Source organism: Perissodus microlepis, chromosome 8 (assembly GCF_051167445.1).
Source record: "Perissodus microlepis isolate ML-2025 ecotype Zambia chromosome 8, ASM5116744v1, whole genome shotgun sequence".
NCBI classification, from domain to species: domain Eukaryota; kingdom Metazoa; phylum Chordata; class Actinopteri; order Cichliformes; family Cichlidae; genus Perissodus; species Perissodus microlepis.
In genome coordinates this window covers 10,853,109-10,873,139 of record NC_140468.1, presented here as the reverse complement: position 1 = coordinate 10,873,139, position 20,031 = coordinate 10,853,109, and the positions used below count along the sequence as shown (strand labels likewise).

At 40.3% G+C, this 20,031-nt stretch overlaps 1 protein-coding gene across 1 annotated transcript in view; it reads right to left on the bottom strand.

Annotated features, from left to right (window-relative positions):
• Positions 1-4,241, bottom strand: part of ctbp2l (C-terminal binding protein 2, like) — a 95,239-nt gene extending 90,998 nt beyond the window's left edge. Inside the window, exon 1 of the mRNA XM_084937467.1 lies at positions 3,868-4,241. The gene's annotated coding sequence lies outside the window, so the exon portion shown is untranslated. The remainder of the gene's footprint in view (positions 1-3,867) is intronic.
• Positions 4,242-20,031: the final 15,790 nt, after the last annotated feature.

Genomic DNA, 20,031 nt, shown 5'->3' with positions numbered 1-20,031 from the left:
ATGAGGTTCAGCCTTACTAGTTTCAGTCAGAATAAAATACATTTGTTTGTGTTAGAGAATACTGTAGATCTCTTATGCACACCCTATCGCTGGATCTTGTCTCTTTGTATAGTACAGAGAATAGTGCTGGCACAGGGTTCCACTTTCCCCGTTACCACGAAAAAGACATCCACAGCTCTAATTATCCTTTACCCCTGTGTAGCTCTAGAGAACACAACTGCTGCTACTGTCAATGAAATTATAGGAAAGGGTGGGGGGGTGGGGGTGGGGGGGTTTGGTTAGCGATGATAGTCCCCCTCTAACCAAACCCACACTGAACACACGCGCTCTTCAACGTGCGTAAGAGTGAAGACTCACAATGCCTTAAGAGAAAAGAAAGGCAAAGAAATGGGAATGACAAGTAAACTATTTCTTTGAGATATCTTTTCAATACAGCATTTCTAAAGGTGAGAGGAGTTTTCAAAGCATGAGATAGTACCTCTTGCTGAGTAATGACATCTCTTGTTGCCGTGAAAAGTTCTCTGCTTTGACCAAGAGCAATCTGGGGCCGGATTTACCGTCTCGATCAGTTTGCAGTTCTACAGCCACGTTTTTCACAGCAGAAAAAGTAAACATTAAAAACACTATCCCAGCTTTCAGCTAAATCAATCTTCACTTTGCTTGGAAATAATGAGCACGTTGAGCGAGCTTCAAATGAACACCGTTGCTCCCGGGCTCGTCAGCTCTACAGTCACATCACACAGGCACTTTTGAGGAACGCGGGAAAAAAAAGAAGACTAGTCTTAGCCTTCAGAGACCAATTAAAACACATATTCAAATTGACCTAAAAGAAGCGTAATAAGGCATTCGTTTATGGCGCTGTCCCATACCCATGGTTTCACCCGTTTTTAGATACACTGCAATTGTTTTCAACCCTGACGAACAAATAATCTCACCAGAGTGGAAAACTGAAAAAAACCCTCTCCCATCTCATCTCTGCAGGATCAAAGACTACATCGAGATGTAGTGAGCACGTAATTTTCACACAGGCTCATTCAAAGGACATGAAGGCAGAATTTACCAGCTCTGTATGCACAGCATGCATACATTAGTTGATTCTTATTAAAGCCCACAGTGAACATTAGATCAGCATCATTACTATCTACAAAGAAAATACACTGAAAATAGACATCTTGTTAGCTTCACAATTCAGCAAATATTGGAATCACACAGCATGGTGTATTAAATGCTACACGTGTCACTATAGCACTGAGCAAGGCAGCTGCAAATAATCAGTTATTTTATCTACTAAAGGTCAAAATAAAGAAAAATGTCAAATGCAACTTTCCAGCACTTCAAAATGTTTCCCTCCACCCAAAACCAAACACATTCCATTCAAAGAAGGTTTAAAACAGTGAAAGAGTGACATTTTCAGGGAAATTTTCTTCCAGTCTACTAATTAATTAAAGCAATAGAACGTATTAAGAAAACAAACTTGAAATGGAAATGAGAAATTCAGGCAGCTCTTCCGCCAGTCAGAATTTTAACCATGACATATTTGGCAGCACAGCCCAGCGGGCAGGCTACGCAGCAACTCTAAAACATGCTCCCTCTCCCTTCCACAGCACTTCTTGGGAAGCCGCTCTCATAAATCCCTTCTAATGGTTGCTGGCGAGGGAACTTTTTAACACAGAACTTAGCAGCCACTGTTATTCACCCATATAGCGAGAGTCTTGGGATGATGGATGGTAATAAATATTGCACGGGGCTAACAGAGGTCCCCTCAGAGACGTTCAATTGCCTTGAGTGATAGGGTGCTGCTCGGCAACACAGGAGAGGATGGCAGAGGGCAGGCTCTTCACGGGGTCGGCTAACTGAGTCTGTTCAATTTCCTCTGTGGAAACATGACAGGTCCCATTCTAAATGATAACACTGACTCACAGTGTGGGAAGGTGAGCCTAACAAAGGGTGCCTTCTGCAAAAAAATATGTATCTTAACGTATGTGTAGCGATTTTATTGGTTATGAATGAGGAATTGATCCACTGTGGACCAGGAGTAATTGTGAATGTAGAATACCGCTCTGTGTTAGGAGCTCTTTCCTGCTGCACTTTTGCAGTTTATCGTTTTTTTTCCTGACAAGGGAGCTCTGTTGAGCTGATCTGCCCACCATCTTAACTGCTTCCTTGACAATGGCTGACAACGGAGCAGATGTCCAAGCTGCACACATCTGTAACAGTCTGATATTCCTTAAGGCGCACACGCCCCCCTCCCTTCTCAGTCAATACATGCACATGGGCATCCGCTAGACAAAGAGGTCACCTCTTATTTAACTTGCAGTGATCCAATTATTTACTTTGATTATATCAAGATTATACTTTTTCTTTTGGTGTGGGTGCTGGATGGAAATTATCTTAGTTGACAAGAATTAATTACTGACGATGATGTTTTTAATGATGAGCGATAAGGAATTGGGATAACCCCGGTTCTTCATTAATCCAACACGTGTCCTGTTGTCATATTTTCAGAGTAATCAGTGAATTAATTAGTCCAATAATATGTAAGAATACTTTAGTGGGTGTAATTAACAAGTTAACACAAGGCAATTAGCAGCTCATTTATACGCTGCCTGCACCTAAAGGTGGCTGTAAACAGAGGAAGCACTTTCTTTACTACTTTTTTTAAAGTTTACCCAACCAGAAGTGATACTTTATTCCAGCTGCAAATAACAGCTCAGCAATTAAAACAATATACACTCACCTCTATGTAAAATACAGCTAACTGATTAAGAGCAGGGACTACGGAAAACAGCTCATTATTCTCCTCTAGCGGTTTTCAAGTCACATCCTCTATGGGATCAAGAGAACGCCATCCACTTAACAACTGTTAAGTAAATCAGTTTCTAAAATCTTACTTTTATTTGGCAAACTGCACCTCTGCAGCTCCACACTAAACCACCAAATCCTTTCAGGTGAGTTTCCTCTGGGCAAAATGTCATCAGATGCAGGTGTTTGATCTTCTATCTATTTGCAGGGCCCTGCAATTCAAAAAAAAAGTTTAAGGGGCCCTCTGATCCTCCGTAACCATGCGTGACAGCTTATTGCAAAGCGTCTCCAAAAGAGGTCTTAAAATGTGTGCAAGGACACAAACACGTGAATGGTCAGTGACATTGTGATGCAGCAAATGTGCTCCTGTTGGGATGACTTGTGTGCGTGCGTTTTGCGCGTGCGTTTCTCTTTCTTTCCTTTTTCTTTTTCTTTTTTTAAGAGACACAGGCTGAGCAGCGAGGAGCGCTGAAGATTACACAGGATGACGTCTTCTACAACACTATTATGCCTACAAAAACTCAGTCATTCGGATCAAGCATGGGGTATTAGAGGATTTATGAGCAAATAGTCTCGCTGGAAAGCACAACACAGCCTGTACAACTCCACAGCCATTCAACAGACACTCTACTAATGCACTTCCTATTTTCTTTTAACCGACACGCACTCCGTGAGGGGTCTGGCTGTGTGCAAAAACAATACACTCCGCATGCCTTTGCCGAACAGCTACCTTTCGCTATGTAAAGGTGAGGAACGTAAATGTCAACACTGTAAGGAGGGAAACGCGGTCCGGTCGTGTCCACATTTGACACAGCGTGCTATATACGTGGTCAGAAATAATTTCCCTCCCGTGTGTACAACCCACCCCGACCGACCATTCCCCCATCTTCATGGCGCAGTAAGGTGGACACACATGGTCAGAGCCGTATGCGGACCCGAAACCCAACGGCGGCCAACTCTCTTTTGAACCCCCCCTCACCACCAACACCACCATCCCTCCTCCAAAACTGAATTACACGAGTTAAATCTGCACGGCTGGTGTTGCTTCTGCAAACGCAGTCTTACCTGGATGAATGGTATCAGATAGCAAGTTGAGAAGCCGACTTTTTTTTTTTTTTTTAGGCACACGTCGGCGGCAGCATCATCCGCTTCGGGGACACGAAATAAGATTTGGAGTAATTCTGATTCCACCTTATTATTAATCCTCCGCGCGCTGCACGAGCGGCTTCTCTCGCGGGCTCTCTCTCTCTCTCCCCCCCTCTCTTTTTCTCTTTTAGGGGCAGGCGAGAAGAAACAACCGGATAGAGTGATAGCCGTGCAAGGAACGGGCTACAATGTGTTGAAGCGAGTCCTTGTTTATTAAAATACGACGGAGCATAAACGCCGAGTAGGTGTCTAACTGCTTCTCTGCTTTATTTTGCCTCTCTCTCTTTCTCTCTCTCTTTGGCTGTAGTCACACTATGTCTAACTCTCTTTTTTATAAAGGCGGGGTCTTGGGTCGTTTAAACCAATGACATAAACCAAGAAGAAGAAGAAGAACCCCCCCCTCCCACAAACACACACACACACTCCCCTCTCTCCATTACCACCATCTCTCTCTCCCCCCCTCTCTCTCTGTTACACACACACCTTCCTCTACCGTGGTGAGCATAAATGATGCGGTCGTTTTTGGTTTCTTCCTCTGGAATGACCGCATCTCTCTCTCTCTCTCTCTTTTTTTAAATAGTTTTTAAAACTGAGATAGTTTTAGTTTCAGGTGAGGAGTGCTTTTCTTGGGGAATGGCTTTTTTTTTTTTAATTGTGATGCTCAGAGCATTGAAGATAAGTTCAAGAACTCTTAAAAGTTAACTATCTGATGTATTGCTATATGTGGCTTTTTGTCAAACTTCTGCTTCTCAGTTCTTAAAAACTGTACCAACTATTATTATTTTTATTTAATTTTTTTTTAATTTTATCACTGTGTTGAGGCTATATTGTTTTTAAGTATAGTTCAGTTTCTCTGAGCTCATTGTTTTGGTTCCGTGGCCTGCTGTTATTATTATTTTTAAAAAAAAGATGATTTCACCTTTTATATAAATCACAGTAGAGATGCTTGTCAATTCAATGCATGTTTAGTTTTATAGTGCCAAATCATATGATCAATAATATAATGCAATCTTTCAAGATTCAGCTCAAAACTAAAATCTGACTCTGTTCTGCACCTTGTCTTTTATCCTGTGAGCCTGGTTCTGCAAGGGATTTCTTCTTGTTGAAAGGGAGTTTTTTTCTTCCCACTGTCACCAAGTGCTTACCCAAAGGGGTTGTTGGATTGTTGGGGTTTTCTCTTTATTATTGAGAAATTACAATATAAAGCACCTTGAGGTGACTGTTGTTTTGATTTGGCGTTGTATGAATAAGACTGAATTAAATTGCTCTACCCTGCAAAAAAAAAAAAAAAAAACTAACAATGAGATGATTCCTTAGAAGTCTTGCAAACGTCTGAGCCAATAGTAGAATAAGAAAGGGGTGGTTCAGGGTTCAGGGTCACCTGATCCAGTTCTAAGTATAAACTTTATCAAATATAAAGTTGCAGTAACTAAAATTAAGAAATAGGAATAGGGCATTGACCAATGGGATCAAATCAAACATATTGGAATCATAATGTTAATCACTTAACAGCACCACCACAACACTTTCATCTCACTGCTCTGATCAGCGTTGTTTGATGCACCACTCAGCATTTTTCATTGAAAAGTTACAATAAAATCCCTGGAAAATTCCTGTCTTTCGCCAAATGGCAGAGAAAACCAGCATCTAGCCAATCATGAATAGTTTAGGAAGTTATTTGCCTTTTATCTTCATTTTAAATCGCTGGCACGTCAAATCTCAAATACTTGGCGTTAACTGTAAAATATGCCATAGCAGTCAGTTCTGGCTGTTGGTCTGCCAGTGTTGCCTGAGAGCCAGATTATCTGTGTGCGGTCCAAATTTCAACTAGATGTGATGTCTGAGTGCACCGACCCCAACTTCCACTAACATAGATGACAAAATGTTGCATGCCTGTCACATAAATTCTACCCAACTTCATAGGGTGATAAAAATTTTACAAGCAAATATGTCAAAATTATTCTTTCTTTCTCTCCATACAATGCTACCGCACAGAATTATGAATGTACCAGCAGTGCTTTAGTCTGCAGTCAATGTATAATTTATGGAATTGCTTTAACATACTACTAAGATGTTATAGGCGACTGTACAAGGCTGTGATATTTGTGTTTCACCCCATTACATTGTACCGATGATTAATGGTGCTCTTTAGTATGGATCACTGTGGGATGCTGCTGACTGAAAGCTCATAAAACAGCACAGCCAAGTGAGTAAAAGGTGAAGGAAGGGTAAACCTTGTAGATCTAAGGAGAGACACACTTAGATTTTTTTTATGTTCGCTCTGTGTAGAGGGAGCGTTTTTACAGAAAAGGAGTTGTACAAATCTCAACAACCCAATATTGATTATGTTAGGAGTTCCTTTTCTTTCTCTAAAGTGATTATTCTGCAAGTAGTGCCGTGGCTTTTGTAAAGGCAGAGAATTTAATTTTGTCCTAGACATGGTTTAACTGTGCTGTACACTGGACTCACCCATGCTCAATTGATTTGACAAGAATATACAGCAAAGAGCACGTCCCCAGTTTTTTTGTGAAAGCGTGGGGCGCATGGAGGACAGCACATGATTGATTTTTACTATATTTTTTTTGGAACTTGTTGCACAAACGACACACATTGATTCATATGATTAAACCATGAAGAGGTTGCCTCTGATAAACATTTTGAACGCTGCTACAGATTCAAGAAACCACAATGCATTTCTATATCTCATTCTCAATCTCATTACATTACAGAGCAAGCCATTTTTTTTATTATTGCTCTATTCTGCCTGACCTCCCTTCTCTATTGGTCTCTCCATCAGTGATTGCCCACCTTTTGTCAGAACACTGGCTATATGTGGGGGCTGGGCAGCTTATAGCACAAGAAGACAAGAATTGAACCGAACTCGGTGAGATAATTGGAAAAACGGAAAATGGTGGCAGAAAACTGTGACTATTTTATGATATCAGATACTCCATTTTCACACTAAAGGAAGAAACACATCTACAGTAGTGCCACTTTGGAAATCCTTAATAATTTTCTATTTTTCCTTGCAAAGCTGACCTGAAAACGTTTCGCACAAGTTGCAAAACAGAACCCAGTTAATTAAAAATGACAAAGTAGTAGTGTTTTTACAGAAAAACCATTGAGTGTTATTTATCTTTCTAACCCACCTTGTTTCCTGCAGCAGCATGCCTGTAGATCGCAGTTGAAAATTATCTTAATATGAGGTTCAAGTATAAATATGAGGCCTCTAAAGAATCCTCTAAGTCTGTCCTTCACAACACATGTCTGTGGAAATGTATCATGGCCCAAACAAAAGAGATATACATAATTCTAAAGGAAAACTGCTCTCGAACTGAATGTCAAAAGAAGGTGAGTCATGCAGCAACCATTAGCACAAATGTTGATCCTGAAAAGTTTTGGAGTGGCGATGTCAAAGTCCTGTTCTTAATTTAAAATAAATGTTGAGGAAGTACCCGAAGCAAGCAGTTTATGTGAGGAAGCTCACCGCCACATCACCAGTGGGCTAAAATTCTTCCAAGCCAGTATGCAAGCCTGATCGACGGTACTGGAAACCTTTAATTCATTTGTCTTTGTACTTTACTTACTTATAAGAAATGCTGATGCCTTAAGCCATATTTATGCAGAAACATAGAAAATTCAAAAGGATTTACAAAGCACTGTACTACATGGCTGCAAAAACATTTACAAATAAATGACAACCCACTGCAAAACGGCATACAATAATCACAAGCAGCTAATGTAATCTGTATATAGAAGCAGAAATCTCTTTAAATCTTCCATTCCCACTGCTCATGCTGCATGCTCTCTGTTTTCCTTTGTCAAACTTAAAGTTAAATCAGAGCCAGCAATAAGATTTTATTGTGCTCTTTTATCATTTTAACAAAAGAATCGACAACCTTACCCGTTTTACCTCAAGTCAAAAAAACAGTGGAGGGATGCACGCTATCAGATCCCCTTTAAAGCAACATTGTAAACAAATAGGAAAGTGCCATATTACTTTTTTTTTTTATTGTTGAACATGCAAAAAACTGATCTGCATTTCACATCGAATCCACCACTGCATCAACATAAAAGATTGGTGGAGATCTGTGGGGAGTCTTGAGTACTGGAGGAATTTATTCTATGCTGTAAGAAGAGGAGGTAAGGTTCAGTGTAGAGCCATATCAGACCTTCTTCTTCATGTTGAACCCTGAACTCAATCTCCATACTCACAAATTCACATGCAGAGTTCATGGCGAGTCCCCTGGAGAGCTGTGCAACATGCTATCTACACTACGGTCTCTGGAGACACACATCTTTCAATCTCCAGATGAATTATTGAAGGCACACCACCCCCACCATGTTTTTTTTACATCGGTTGGAATTAGTTGTTGCTCCAGAGTACAAGGACCATGTTGCACTGGAGGTTCGAGGGGCGAATTTATTTAAATTTATTTTTGCTCATGTTGTGTTTCTAGTCATTTCCCCCCCTATATTTCAGTTCCCCTCCTATGAATCAGTTGCTTTCCCTTGGTACTTTACTCCCACCTTGAAGACTCTTTTCAAAAGGATTTTCCCCACGTACTCAGCTCAATCGCAATTTTCATGCACCTGCTCATCGCCACACTTTCCATTTCTTGGTAAGTTATTACAGTCTGATTTCTCTGTTTTTTTTGTATTGTTTTTTTGGTTGAGTTGTAAAATATATTTATTATCTCTTATGAATAAAAACAAATCAATAATAACATGCACGGCTGCCAAAGCATGCCCCAGCACTTGTTTAAGTTGCAAAGATCAGTATGCATCATTGCTCCTACATGCTCAACATATATGAAGGCTGCACCACGCACCCACCCACCTACAACCTCTTTTTTTATTTTGCTAATAAGGAAAGAGGGCTTCACCATGCAAGAATAAAGAGGGGGTGAACGGCTCAGACCCCCAATGGGTCTCCTTGAACTTGTGAAATAGGATTGACACCACACTCAGAATGAGCTCACCATGTAGGAACAGCAGACTGAGCCCCCCCAGGATGCTAAGCTGATTCAATTCCCCTAATGATGTTTGTAATTTAGGAGGCTAATGACATGCACTATGAACTGGAAGATTGTGTTTAGGAGATGCCTCTCGGAGTCAAGTGTTGCCTTGGCGAATGCGTCCTAAGAAATTACACAGAATACGGGAACAAATTACAGAGATGCCGCAATTTACACTTTGGGACTTTGATACATGGATTACAACAAAATTATTTATAATAAGTTATGATGTAATTTGTGAATAAAACCTTTTTTTTTTTTTTTTTTCATCTCTTTCAAGTGTGAGTCTGATATCCTTGAGGGGAATCCAGGATTAAGTCATATAAGAAACTGAAATATGCAGATATTTGCATTTGTGCATTTTCTTGGATACGTTTAGCGATGTTGATAGTTTGATGACAACTTCTTGCATACCTTAAAGAATCTACTGTTATGCTTAGACTCGTGATTTATATCTGAAACTGAAATATGCAGACATGTAGTTTTCAAAGTGGTGCAAGATCCAAAAATGCTGGATCCAAACATTTGCTATCATGAAATTAAGCTGAAATTTTCTTTTCTTCAAGGTGGTTAAAATACCTTTGTGGTCTGACCCAACTTATTTGTTCACATCAAATAAAGAAAAAAAAATCACAGTCTTAGAAGTCTCTGTGACATATTGAATGAACCCAGTGTAAAAATGGTACCCCCGCCCCCTTCTTTAAGTCGGATTTTATGGCCCAATCTGAAGTGTACAGTTTTTACTTTGCAGGTTAAGACAACAGCATTTTCTCATAAACAGTTTACATTTTGTGGCATCGGTGCTAAGAGATCCAATAGATCTTTTGTAACACCCCTCCCCCCTCTCAATTTGGCTTTGTGTACTCTAATTCTGCTAATTTGGTGTTTACCCTTTGGGTGTACTGAAGCTTACTTCCTGTGTGATGAGGACGTCTGATTTTTAAAGATGTTTTGCACTGTGTGAGCGCGGCATCTATAGATCGGCAAATACACGTGTACACACGTGTCCTTGCGTGAACACGTGCGTATATCTAAATGTGTGGCAAAACACATTTACGCCAGAGCAATCACACAGGAGATATGGCGACAGTACTCAGCACGATGTACATACACAACATATTGATATGATTACTCCACAGGCTGCTCCCTTTGTTTTAGGCTGGTCATTAACAACCTATTTGAAGACTTTGTCAATAGGTGCCAAGACAACAAGGAGCAACATCGCCCCCTCCGTGCTCGACACCCCCCCCTTTATCCACTTGCCTTTCTTTTTTCTCATTAATATGGAAATGAGCTGCTTATTGTTGTTAAAGAAAGGGAAGAAAGCTGTCATGTCTTTGGTGACAGACTCAATGGATGTGTTTGGATTGCAGGGTTTGCTGTTTTCCGAGAGCATGTCTTATCTTTGTTTAGGCAGCGAATCAAAAATGTAAACATCACTTCATTAGCATCTGTCAGGAAGCTTAACACTATGATTTTTAATGCATGGCTAAACCTCTGAATAGGCCTTGTTATTCTGTCTCTTCTTTTATCTCCACTTTTTGTACTAGTTAATTTCTCAAAGGGAAACTTAGTTAATCCTCTGCATTTATTCGCAAAAGCTGTATTGTGTAGCTCTGCTTTCTCCTTCTGCTAGAACACCATTTACTAGACTTGGGTTATTGTACTTTCCCTGTTGGCTGGTGATCACTTTTGGCATTTTTTTCTCATTCAGAGACCAAATAAATATTCATTTTCTATTTCAGCCAGATGAAACTCCAAAAATGAGTTTTTGCTTTGAAAAAACAAAAGAAAAAAAGAATTAAAGAGAAATTTGATGCACTATTCTTAACCTTTACGTGAGATCAAAAGATTTATATTTTATCCAATCACGGGTGCTATCAGCATCCCACTTCATCAAAGCTTACCCCACACCCAGCAATTACTTCAAGTGTACCTGCACATTGTGGAGTGATATTATAATTACTAGGACAAGACCGAAAATAGACAAGATTAGGTAAATGCAGCTACTTATCTCAATTAAGGACTTTGTTTATATCTAGATTTGCCCGTTGCAGGGTTGCATACGCATCAGAGCTTATTTTCAGTTGTGCAAAAGGATTTGACCTCCTCAGGGACTCATCAGCTGCTTGTTTTCGCAGCTGCAATCTTCTAGATTTCATCACTAGGCTGAAGCACTTCTCAGATTGAGTTACGCTGTTAACGAATGCATGCTCAAAGTCAAAGTTCTCCCCACAAAACACTGTGGCATACAGATAGCTCCTGAGATGACAGAGTTAAACTAGTAAATGTCAGCTGCTCCTTGAGGAAGGTACGCTGGATAACGGGCTGCGGACTCCCTTGTGTAACAACCACTGGGTAAATCTGTGAGTTTAAATCCAACAAAATTGACAAAGATTGTTGATTATGCTTGTCTGGGAGAGTGATAGAAGTGTCAGCGTTGTCAGATGCAATGTAGTTTAAATTTTTATTGGAGTATATGAAGGAAATTGACTCAAAAATAAATGAACGTGAGGGGAAGAGGATATATTTATAACACATCAGGGTAAACAAAAAATATCATGGTCAGACAAAAGAGAAGCCGTGTTCAAAAGGTCAGTGATATCCATCCATCCATCCGTCCGTCCATCCATCCATCTTCTGACAAGTCAATGACCATCTCCAGTGTCCACTCTCTGTCAGATTGTTTGCTACATTTGAGTGTTTAACAGGCTCTTCCATGGCTTCCTTGTGATTTTCTAAGCCTTTTAGTTTTTCTTTGCGTTTCCCTGTTTCCCAGCATCCCCTGTTTGGTGGAAGAGTGGCTTCTTCATCAACTTGGTCCTCCTTCTTTGAAATCCTTCACTGGAGAATTTAGCGCATCAACTCACCTGCCTGCTCACCTTCCTAACTCTCTTCCTAAAAAAGACCAATGCTCAGGCAAACTAAGCAAGCAGTTAGCTTACTTAGTTTCAACCTCAAACATAATCACCTGAAACATTTCTACACCCTTGCCTGTGGACTCACCTGCATGGGCCTACCTCTCGTCTCTCTCAGTGGATACTGTACCTGTGAATTGAACTGTCCCCTGCGATCCCATTGGCTGACATCTCAATCTGCATTTGCTTGTTGTTGCAAATGACTTCATCTGCAGTTGGTCTTACTTTAGAGTCCACTTTGCTTTATTGCCTTTTTGCACATGAAAGTTGGAGCCTATCCCAGGTTTCACAGGGCGAGAAGTAGGGTACACCATAGATGGGTTGATATTATTTTCTTTTAGTTCATTTTTAAACAGGCAATTAAAACGCCACTTGTGCTTGCTGTGTCTTGCTGAGCTAAAGATAACGTTTCAGTTAGCAGCATAACAGCTTTAACTTCACTCATAATTACACAAAGTTGCAAAAGATGGAAGGAGCAAGAAGTCCTAAAAGTACCAGTAACCATGTTTGCATGAGTGGGTGGAGTTCCAATTTTTTCCAAATGCTAATTAGCTAGAGATATCCGCAAACTCCATTTCTGTAAACAAATCCAGTTTCGCTTACCTACAAACACAATTCCTGTCTGGACTATTACTACAATTAACTGCACAGCAAGCTGTATTGTTGAAAAATTGAATACATAAAATGTACAATTGAATCAAAAGTGCCCCCAAATGCAACAAAACCACAAAAAACTTGTGAGGTCCGATTCTAGAGTCAGAGCTAGCAGATATAGCCTTCTGTCAAAGCTTCCACACCCTTACTTCACAGAAGCCTTATAGTATAAATAGGTGATATATAGTGATATAAAAGTTGCGTCACCTCCTGTTCACATGTCAAGAAGGGGAACATTAAACATAGAGAACTAAAAAGAATTCTTGGACCAGACTGTGACCTCATTTTTAGCCTCCTCTTTTAAAGGTGTGAACGTTAGTATTGAATTTTTTTTGCTTATGCTTTTGGAGGGAGCTTTAAGTGGTCATCAAGAAGCCCAAAATTTTGGGGCGCTTTAATGTTAGCTTCATTTTTCAACTCACGAGGTTTCAAACCTTTTCTTTTTTTCCCTCATTTTTTTTAGGTTCTTGCAGAAACAGGATAGAGCTTATGAGTATTTTATTATTTACTACCATTGTTCCAAAACTCAGATATGTAAGTTATATTATTTATAATTTACCCATGCTCAGCGTAGGAAGAGAATGAGAAGAAAACTTTAAATATGTCTGTATTTTTGACCCATGCAGGGGGGTTTTTTTGAAAGAGACTGCAAAAACCTTGCACAAACACGAGACAAATGTAATCATTGTCTCAGTAATCAGAGATCTGTGGCTTTGTCATATTTGAACAAAGAATCAATGAATCAAGACTCAAGCTGCCATCCTGTGAAAACACTGCCCTCTTAGATTTTTTATCCTCTTTTAAATCACTTCAGGTTTTTGTTGCATTTCTAATTGTCGATTCAGAAATTGTTCCAGTTGTTGAAATGCCTGCGTGTGAAGCAGCGACGAGGAGGGCGAAGGGATGAATGTACATGTAATGTTTTTGCATTTGTATTCCTCTATCCATCTCCCTTTTTGTCAGGACAGTTTCATTTCCATGTCAGTGATTTATGAAGGGAGATAGGAGAGAGCCTGTTAATGAGATATTTCTCCTCATCTTCTCATGAACAACAACATGTCAAAATAAAGATAAAAAAACAACAAAACTCAAATGCCTGCCGGGGGAATAAATTAGGTCTTGTGGCAATACTGCAAAAAAAAGTGCTTTTCCAATGTACCACTCTAAATTCAAAAACATCCAGGCGTCCTGTATTTGATGCACATCTTCTCATTTTGAAGAATTGGACTGTAATTGAGCCTTATTCCATTCCAAACTAGAATATTTTACCTTAGAAAAATACTGAACGCCTTCCTGCTTAACACAAAACTATAAAACATAGTAGAACACAATGCTATTTTTGGATATTGCAAAAAAGCTCGAAAAGACACACAGACACACACACGTGCCACAATATGGCTGTGATTGTACAAACAAGTCTAGTCTAAGAGGTCTTTTAAAACGGAGTTCCAACTTGTATATGAAGATAAATGAAGAGAAAACAGGCACTGCTTCTTCGATTAAACTGACTGTGAGCCTGCCATCGTTTTTGCAGTTTTCCTGGAGGTAGAATGGAGTGCCTCAGATGCTTGCGGGTGGCGCTGACAGAATCTGAAGTGGGTCGTCCACTAACCTCAACCCCCTGGAGTACCGTGGGTCTGGGCCAGAGCGGAAGGAAGCGGTGTCCTGCTGAGACGTAGAGTCTGGTCTAGAGGTAATGGGCAGAAGGGAAAAAGAGCGTTGCCTGTGGCGTGGCACAAAATGAATTACTGCCATCTTTCTGCTCCTCTGCTTCACAGTCAGAGTAGAGTCTGGAGGGCCAGATAACAAGGGCACAGAACCACAAACTATAGCAAAATGGAGAACTGCCCGAGAAAAAAAAATAAAGCTGTCTGGCAGAGTTAATATCATGTCACTTATGATGATTTGGCTGAACGTATGATGAGGTCATTCTCATTTCAGTGTTAATGTCGGCCTAGACTGTAGTACAGGGTGGTGGCAATGACTCCAACGTTTTCTTTTATTTCTCAGCTCCCACTCTTCTCATTTACGTTACTCCATGGTATGAATCTTTTCTTTCATTGGTGTGTTACGGCTTTTGGAAAGAAGCAATAAGACGGCCACAGAATAAAAGGAAAAAGAAAAAACTCCACCAAGCACACATAGCTAGTTTAAGCATAAATTTCATTCCTGGATTTCATGAGTGCAGCTTAAGTGTCTATAACTTTTTTTTTTTTTTAATAAACACAAAAGCCTACAAGCAGTCACATTTCAGACTGTATTCTCTGTGCCGGAGAATAGCTGCTGCTTTGTTATCCAAAAGTCCAGACAAGTGCGGTGACCCTGAGACCTCGCTGCACTATGATTTGAGAAAACACATGCAAGCAGGCAAATTACAAGCAAAGTGAGAAAAACATCTTCTCCGACGCTTTAACGCTGCCTTTAGGGAAACCCCTCCCTGCTAATTCAAAAAACACAACTAAATAAAGCAAATACCACACACAGGAACAGGAAATGCTATTAGGGCAGGACACAGTTTCTGCCATCTGGTTGTAGATTTAAGTGACTTTTTAAGGTGCCACAACGACAAACGTGTTTGTCACCTTTTAGTGCCCCTTGGGGGGAAAAAGCCTGTTCCTCTGTCTGCAGGTTGTACTTTCTGTATTTGCATGTGTTTTCTCGAGCTGCACTGCATTAAGCTTGAACCTGTACTTTAACTTGTCACTTATATTTTATAGTTCAGGTTCAATATTGCACTCAAATCAGTGATTTTTTTTCCTTTTGCACAATGCTCGCGCTCATGTTCGTCTTGGTAAGACAGCATCTGTGGGGTCATCTAAGTAATTTCCTATAAACATGATTTTAATTTCCTCGGGGATCAATACTCCACCATCATAAATCTGATGCTCTTTGATGCTCGTTTGGTCTGCACAAGTATAGTCTTCTGCCCACTGGATTTGTCTGTTGTGGTTAGTGTGATGTAAGATGATATGTCCAACCTTAAGAGCATCCTGAAGGGGAAATACTCACTAATATAGCTGATCAGAAAGAGAAAAGGTTCGTCTGGTCTCTGCGCAGCTTATGGTTAAGCATTTGATCTTGCACATTCTTTTATAGACATCAAATCTTCCAGTAAATTTAATCTAAGGCAGACACAGAATCAGTGAATCAGCAGAGACCTTTCCATCAAAACCAATCCTGCATGTTTTTGGATTTGATATGACTAGCCAATGTGGAGGGGGGGAAAAAAGTAGGCAGGAAAAATGGGTGCATAATTAGGTCAAAGCATTAGGGAAACTGTTGAGTTGCATTTCGATTCATCTTGCCTTGCCCTGTTTGAACATGTCACCTGCATGCAAATGATTTTCTTTCTTCTCTACCCAAGAGGGGGGAAAAACTACTTGAATTCATTGATGCCATTGTCTGTTATGAGATACAATCAATCTGGTGAGTGGGTGGGGAAGCAGGATGAGGGGCCCGCGGAGATTAAACAGAAGCCTCACCACGGATGTTCCAAAAACAAAATAAATCCATTCATCCAATTAGGGACTGCAGATTTTTTACTTTTATTTTTATTTTTTAAAAGACACGATTTGGACGAGTGCTTCTCTACTAATTTACTCTCCGCTTCGATCTGAATATCCTAATAGACTGGACAAGATTACAGGCCACATCAAAGTCTGCAGGACGTAGAAACAAATAAGCCAGAGTGACTAGGTTGTGCCGCACAAGCTGAAAATATGTTAAACTGCGTACTCACAATTTGCAGCTGGGCTTATTTAATGAATCCTTGCAACGTGAATCTCAGTTGAAGTTAGAAAACTGGAAGGATTTTTCAACTTTTTAACATAATTATCTATGTCTTCACACTTTTATGTCATCTCGTATGCACTGCTTTCATAGACAAGACACACTATGCAGTCTCTGCTATTCCCCCGCCTCGATCCGTCTTTCTCCGCTGGGAATAAAATGAGTTGAGCTGTTCAACTTTGATTAACACCCAACGTTCCCCCACCCTGCTGAGCAACTCCCCCTGTTTGATGAATCTGGCCCTGTTTGTTTTCCTGCTTCTCCTGGTGTATGATGCATGACAGTACTCTCCCTCAAAATGCAGCTTTATTCCACACGGAGGAAAAAGGACACAGAAGACCTAAAAACCTTGTGAAAAAGAAAGGACAGCACAGAGATGAATACCACTTTCTGCAGAGGCAGAAGATTGGCTTTTAGTGGCCATTTCTGTATCAAAGTGATCTACTGTATGTAGAAAAGTAAACAAGAAATATATAAGGTACCTTGGAGGTCTAGATAAACTCTTAACCCTGGAGGTGGATTGCATCAGGTGGCCTCACAGACACACAATGTCTCATTATATTATACTCTTCATTCTGTATACTGTGAGCCATTTATATATGCCTTTTACCTGCCTATCAATACAAAAATGCAAAGTGCCTTAGGTGAATTTTTTTTTATGTGAGGAAAAAAAACTAATGGCGATACAAATACAAATGAATAAATCAATGAAAGAACACAGCTATAAGGTATTTTGAGAAAGATAATTACTCATAAATAAAAACCAAACTCCCCAAATACGTTTTATCCATCCATTTTCTTCTGTTGATCCAATTCAGGGTCACCGGGTGTCTGGAGTCCATCCCAGCTGCCACAGGGTGAGAGGTGGGGTGTGCCCAGGACAGGCTGCTAGTCTGTTACAGGGCTGAGACAGACAACCAACTCACATTCACACCTATGGACCATTTCTAATCATCAGTTAACCTAACCCAAATTAACTGCATGTCTTTGAATTGTGGGATAAAGCTGGAGAACCTGGAGAGAACCCTGACACGGGGAGAACGTGCAAACTCCACACAGAAACCCCAGTCAGATTTTTTGTTTTTTAATTTAACAAAAACAAAAAGAAGATGATTAGAGTCACATAGCATGCAGCACCTTTTACCCAGAGGACTGTAGGGGCAGTGGTGCATGTAAGAAGGGGGTCTAGGTGCACAGTGAGTCCTCTGATGTCATGCTGCTGGTAATATGTCCTGAAACAAGAGGAGAAATATTGCTGCGCTGTCACTGCAGTGTCAAGCCTCTCACTGCAGGACTGATTTCGCTGACACGACGCATCCTGAAAAAGTGGCAACTCAGAGCTATTCCCAGCAGGGCTGAAATATGCCCATGGAAAAAGGTGGAGAACACACTGTATATTTTACTGTACATGTGAGCAATAGTCACTAACTTTCTTCCCTGTGACGCTGTGCTGCATAAGCTTCCACCAGAATACAATAGGCAATAAGGCAATTAGAATAAGCCGTGCTGTGTGCCTTTCCAATGAGCACCCCCCCTCCCTCCCGCCTCTGTAAAGGAGCCAAGCAGAGCCACCATCCAGAAATCAATGAAGCGCTCCTCATAAAGGGATTGTCAAATTCAAGTCTGTGCAATTTGTTTTGTGATAACTCTGCAGGCTCATGCATGGAATCAATATGAGGACTAGTGGAAAAAAAATGGAGAGGAGAGGGGGCTGAACGTGTATTGATTCATACTCAGTAGCATTAAAAGTACAGAGTACAGGAAGTGTTAACCTTGGGTTGTACACACAATTAGATCATTGTAAAGTTTATCTTTTACTGAAGTGTAGGCAAATTTAGTTTCCCTGAGAGGATAAAAAAGAGAGGACATGTCAGTAATGCCAACCACTTTTGCCCTGCGACTTGACCTTCTCGTACGCTGTTTTTTAAAACCCATAAATCACAGAACAGACTTGGACAATTGGCCAGTAATTGTGGTTAAAAACATAACCTGCAGAGCTGGCATTATAAAACCTGAACGAGCTACCGAAAACAAGTCTCCAGGCAGGAGGTCATCATTTAAATCTCCTACTGAACTCACTTCCTTTGTCTGGTTTGAATTTCTAATGACCGCTTGACTTCTTGAATCCATCTGCTAACATGCAAGGTCACAAATATGCTCCCAGATTAGAAAATGAATATGTAACAGAGCACGTTAGGCCTGTCTGTATTTATTATGCTTTTATACTTCATGTAACATATGCACAAAGAGGCCTCTTGTGTATCCCCACCCACCACCCCCCGGAAACACAATATTTTCAATTTTTTTATTTTAGCTACAGTTCGTGTTAAAGGAAAGGACATATAATACATATACACTGAAGTAGGCGAATGTCGGTTCATATCTTCTCTGGTAGTCAAACATTTTCTTCATGCTTACAAGGCATGTCAGTGTGAAGGATATAAGTCAATTAACCCAAAGGACCGCATTCTTGCTACCTCCTCCCCTCATCACTCCATTAAAAAGAAAACTGCAAAGAGGAATAGCAGGCAGCACTCTCGCTTGTGGAAAATCATTACACAATCTAAGAAAGAATAGAATATTCTGTGCCCAGGCTTGCCTCCTGTTATTGCACCATTAATAACTTTTGCTGCTGCCAAACAGACAACACCAAGCTTGGTTAGAGAGGAGCCGACTAATGCAGTCAGTAAATTAAAACCATCGGTGTTCGTTTTCATAAAACAGACCAGTCTCTGTTGTCAGAGGTTGCGCCCCCCCCCTCCTTCCCCCTCACCTCTTCCGTCATCCTTCTGTGCAATACATCTTCTGTGCAATACATCTATTTGCGCTGTAGTTTTTGAAAGAATTACTGCATTTCTCATTTCCCACTGAGCAAACAAACCCTTAGAACTGCACTACACATCAAGCTACTTTATGACCCCTACGCAGGCTTTAAGTTGGCAGGAGGAATGAAAAGTTTTCATCAGAGAAGGTGAAATTATAACGTGGGAAAGAGGCTTGTCTCACAAAAACACAAGAAAGCCTTTAACAAATGACACTGTACCCATTTCTGTCAGGGGCTGCGACGACGAGCACAATACGCTCAAGAACAATTCATCTTTTTTCTGTTTTTTCAAGTTTATAATTAAGACTTTGTAATTAAATAAAAATGCCACATAAGACTTGCATCCCATTCGCGCTATATGTTCATATGTTCAGTTTAATTATGTGGACTCTATAGCTACATTGTGATTTATGGTTGTTATAGAAACAACACTCGTTCCAACAAGGTCTTTGAAATTAAATAAAGCAGGCTTACGGAAAATACACTAATATGCAAGCGGTTTATATGGCCTTCATAAGAATTAGTGCACAGATTAAAGAGTGGAAAGGTTAGATAATATGAACATGTATATATATAAAATTTGCCCTAGTTGTGTGTCTTGTGTGTTAGTGTGTCAAAAATGAAAGCTAAAGAAACATCAAGAATACAACCAAGCAAAATTTTGCAGAGAGACCACAACTCCTAATCTGTGAAATTGGATGAATTTAAGTTGCCTACAAAATGGGATTAAATTGTATTGGCTGTAGTTTACTGAGAGGGGGGCATGTGTGAAAGGAATGGATACGGATGTTACAGTATTAAAGAGGCCCCCTTATATTTCACCCAGGAAACACTGTGGAGAGCATCCAGGGGGAGTCAATGGGCTCAGGGAGGCTGGAGT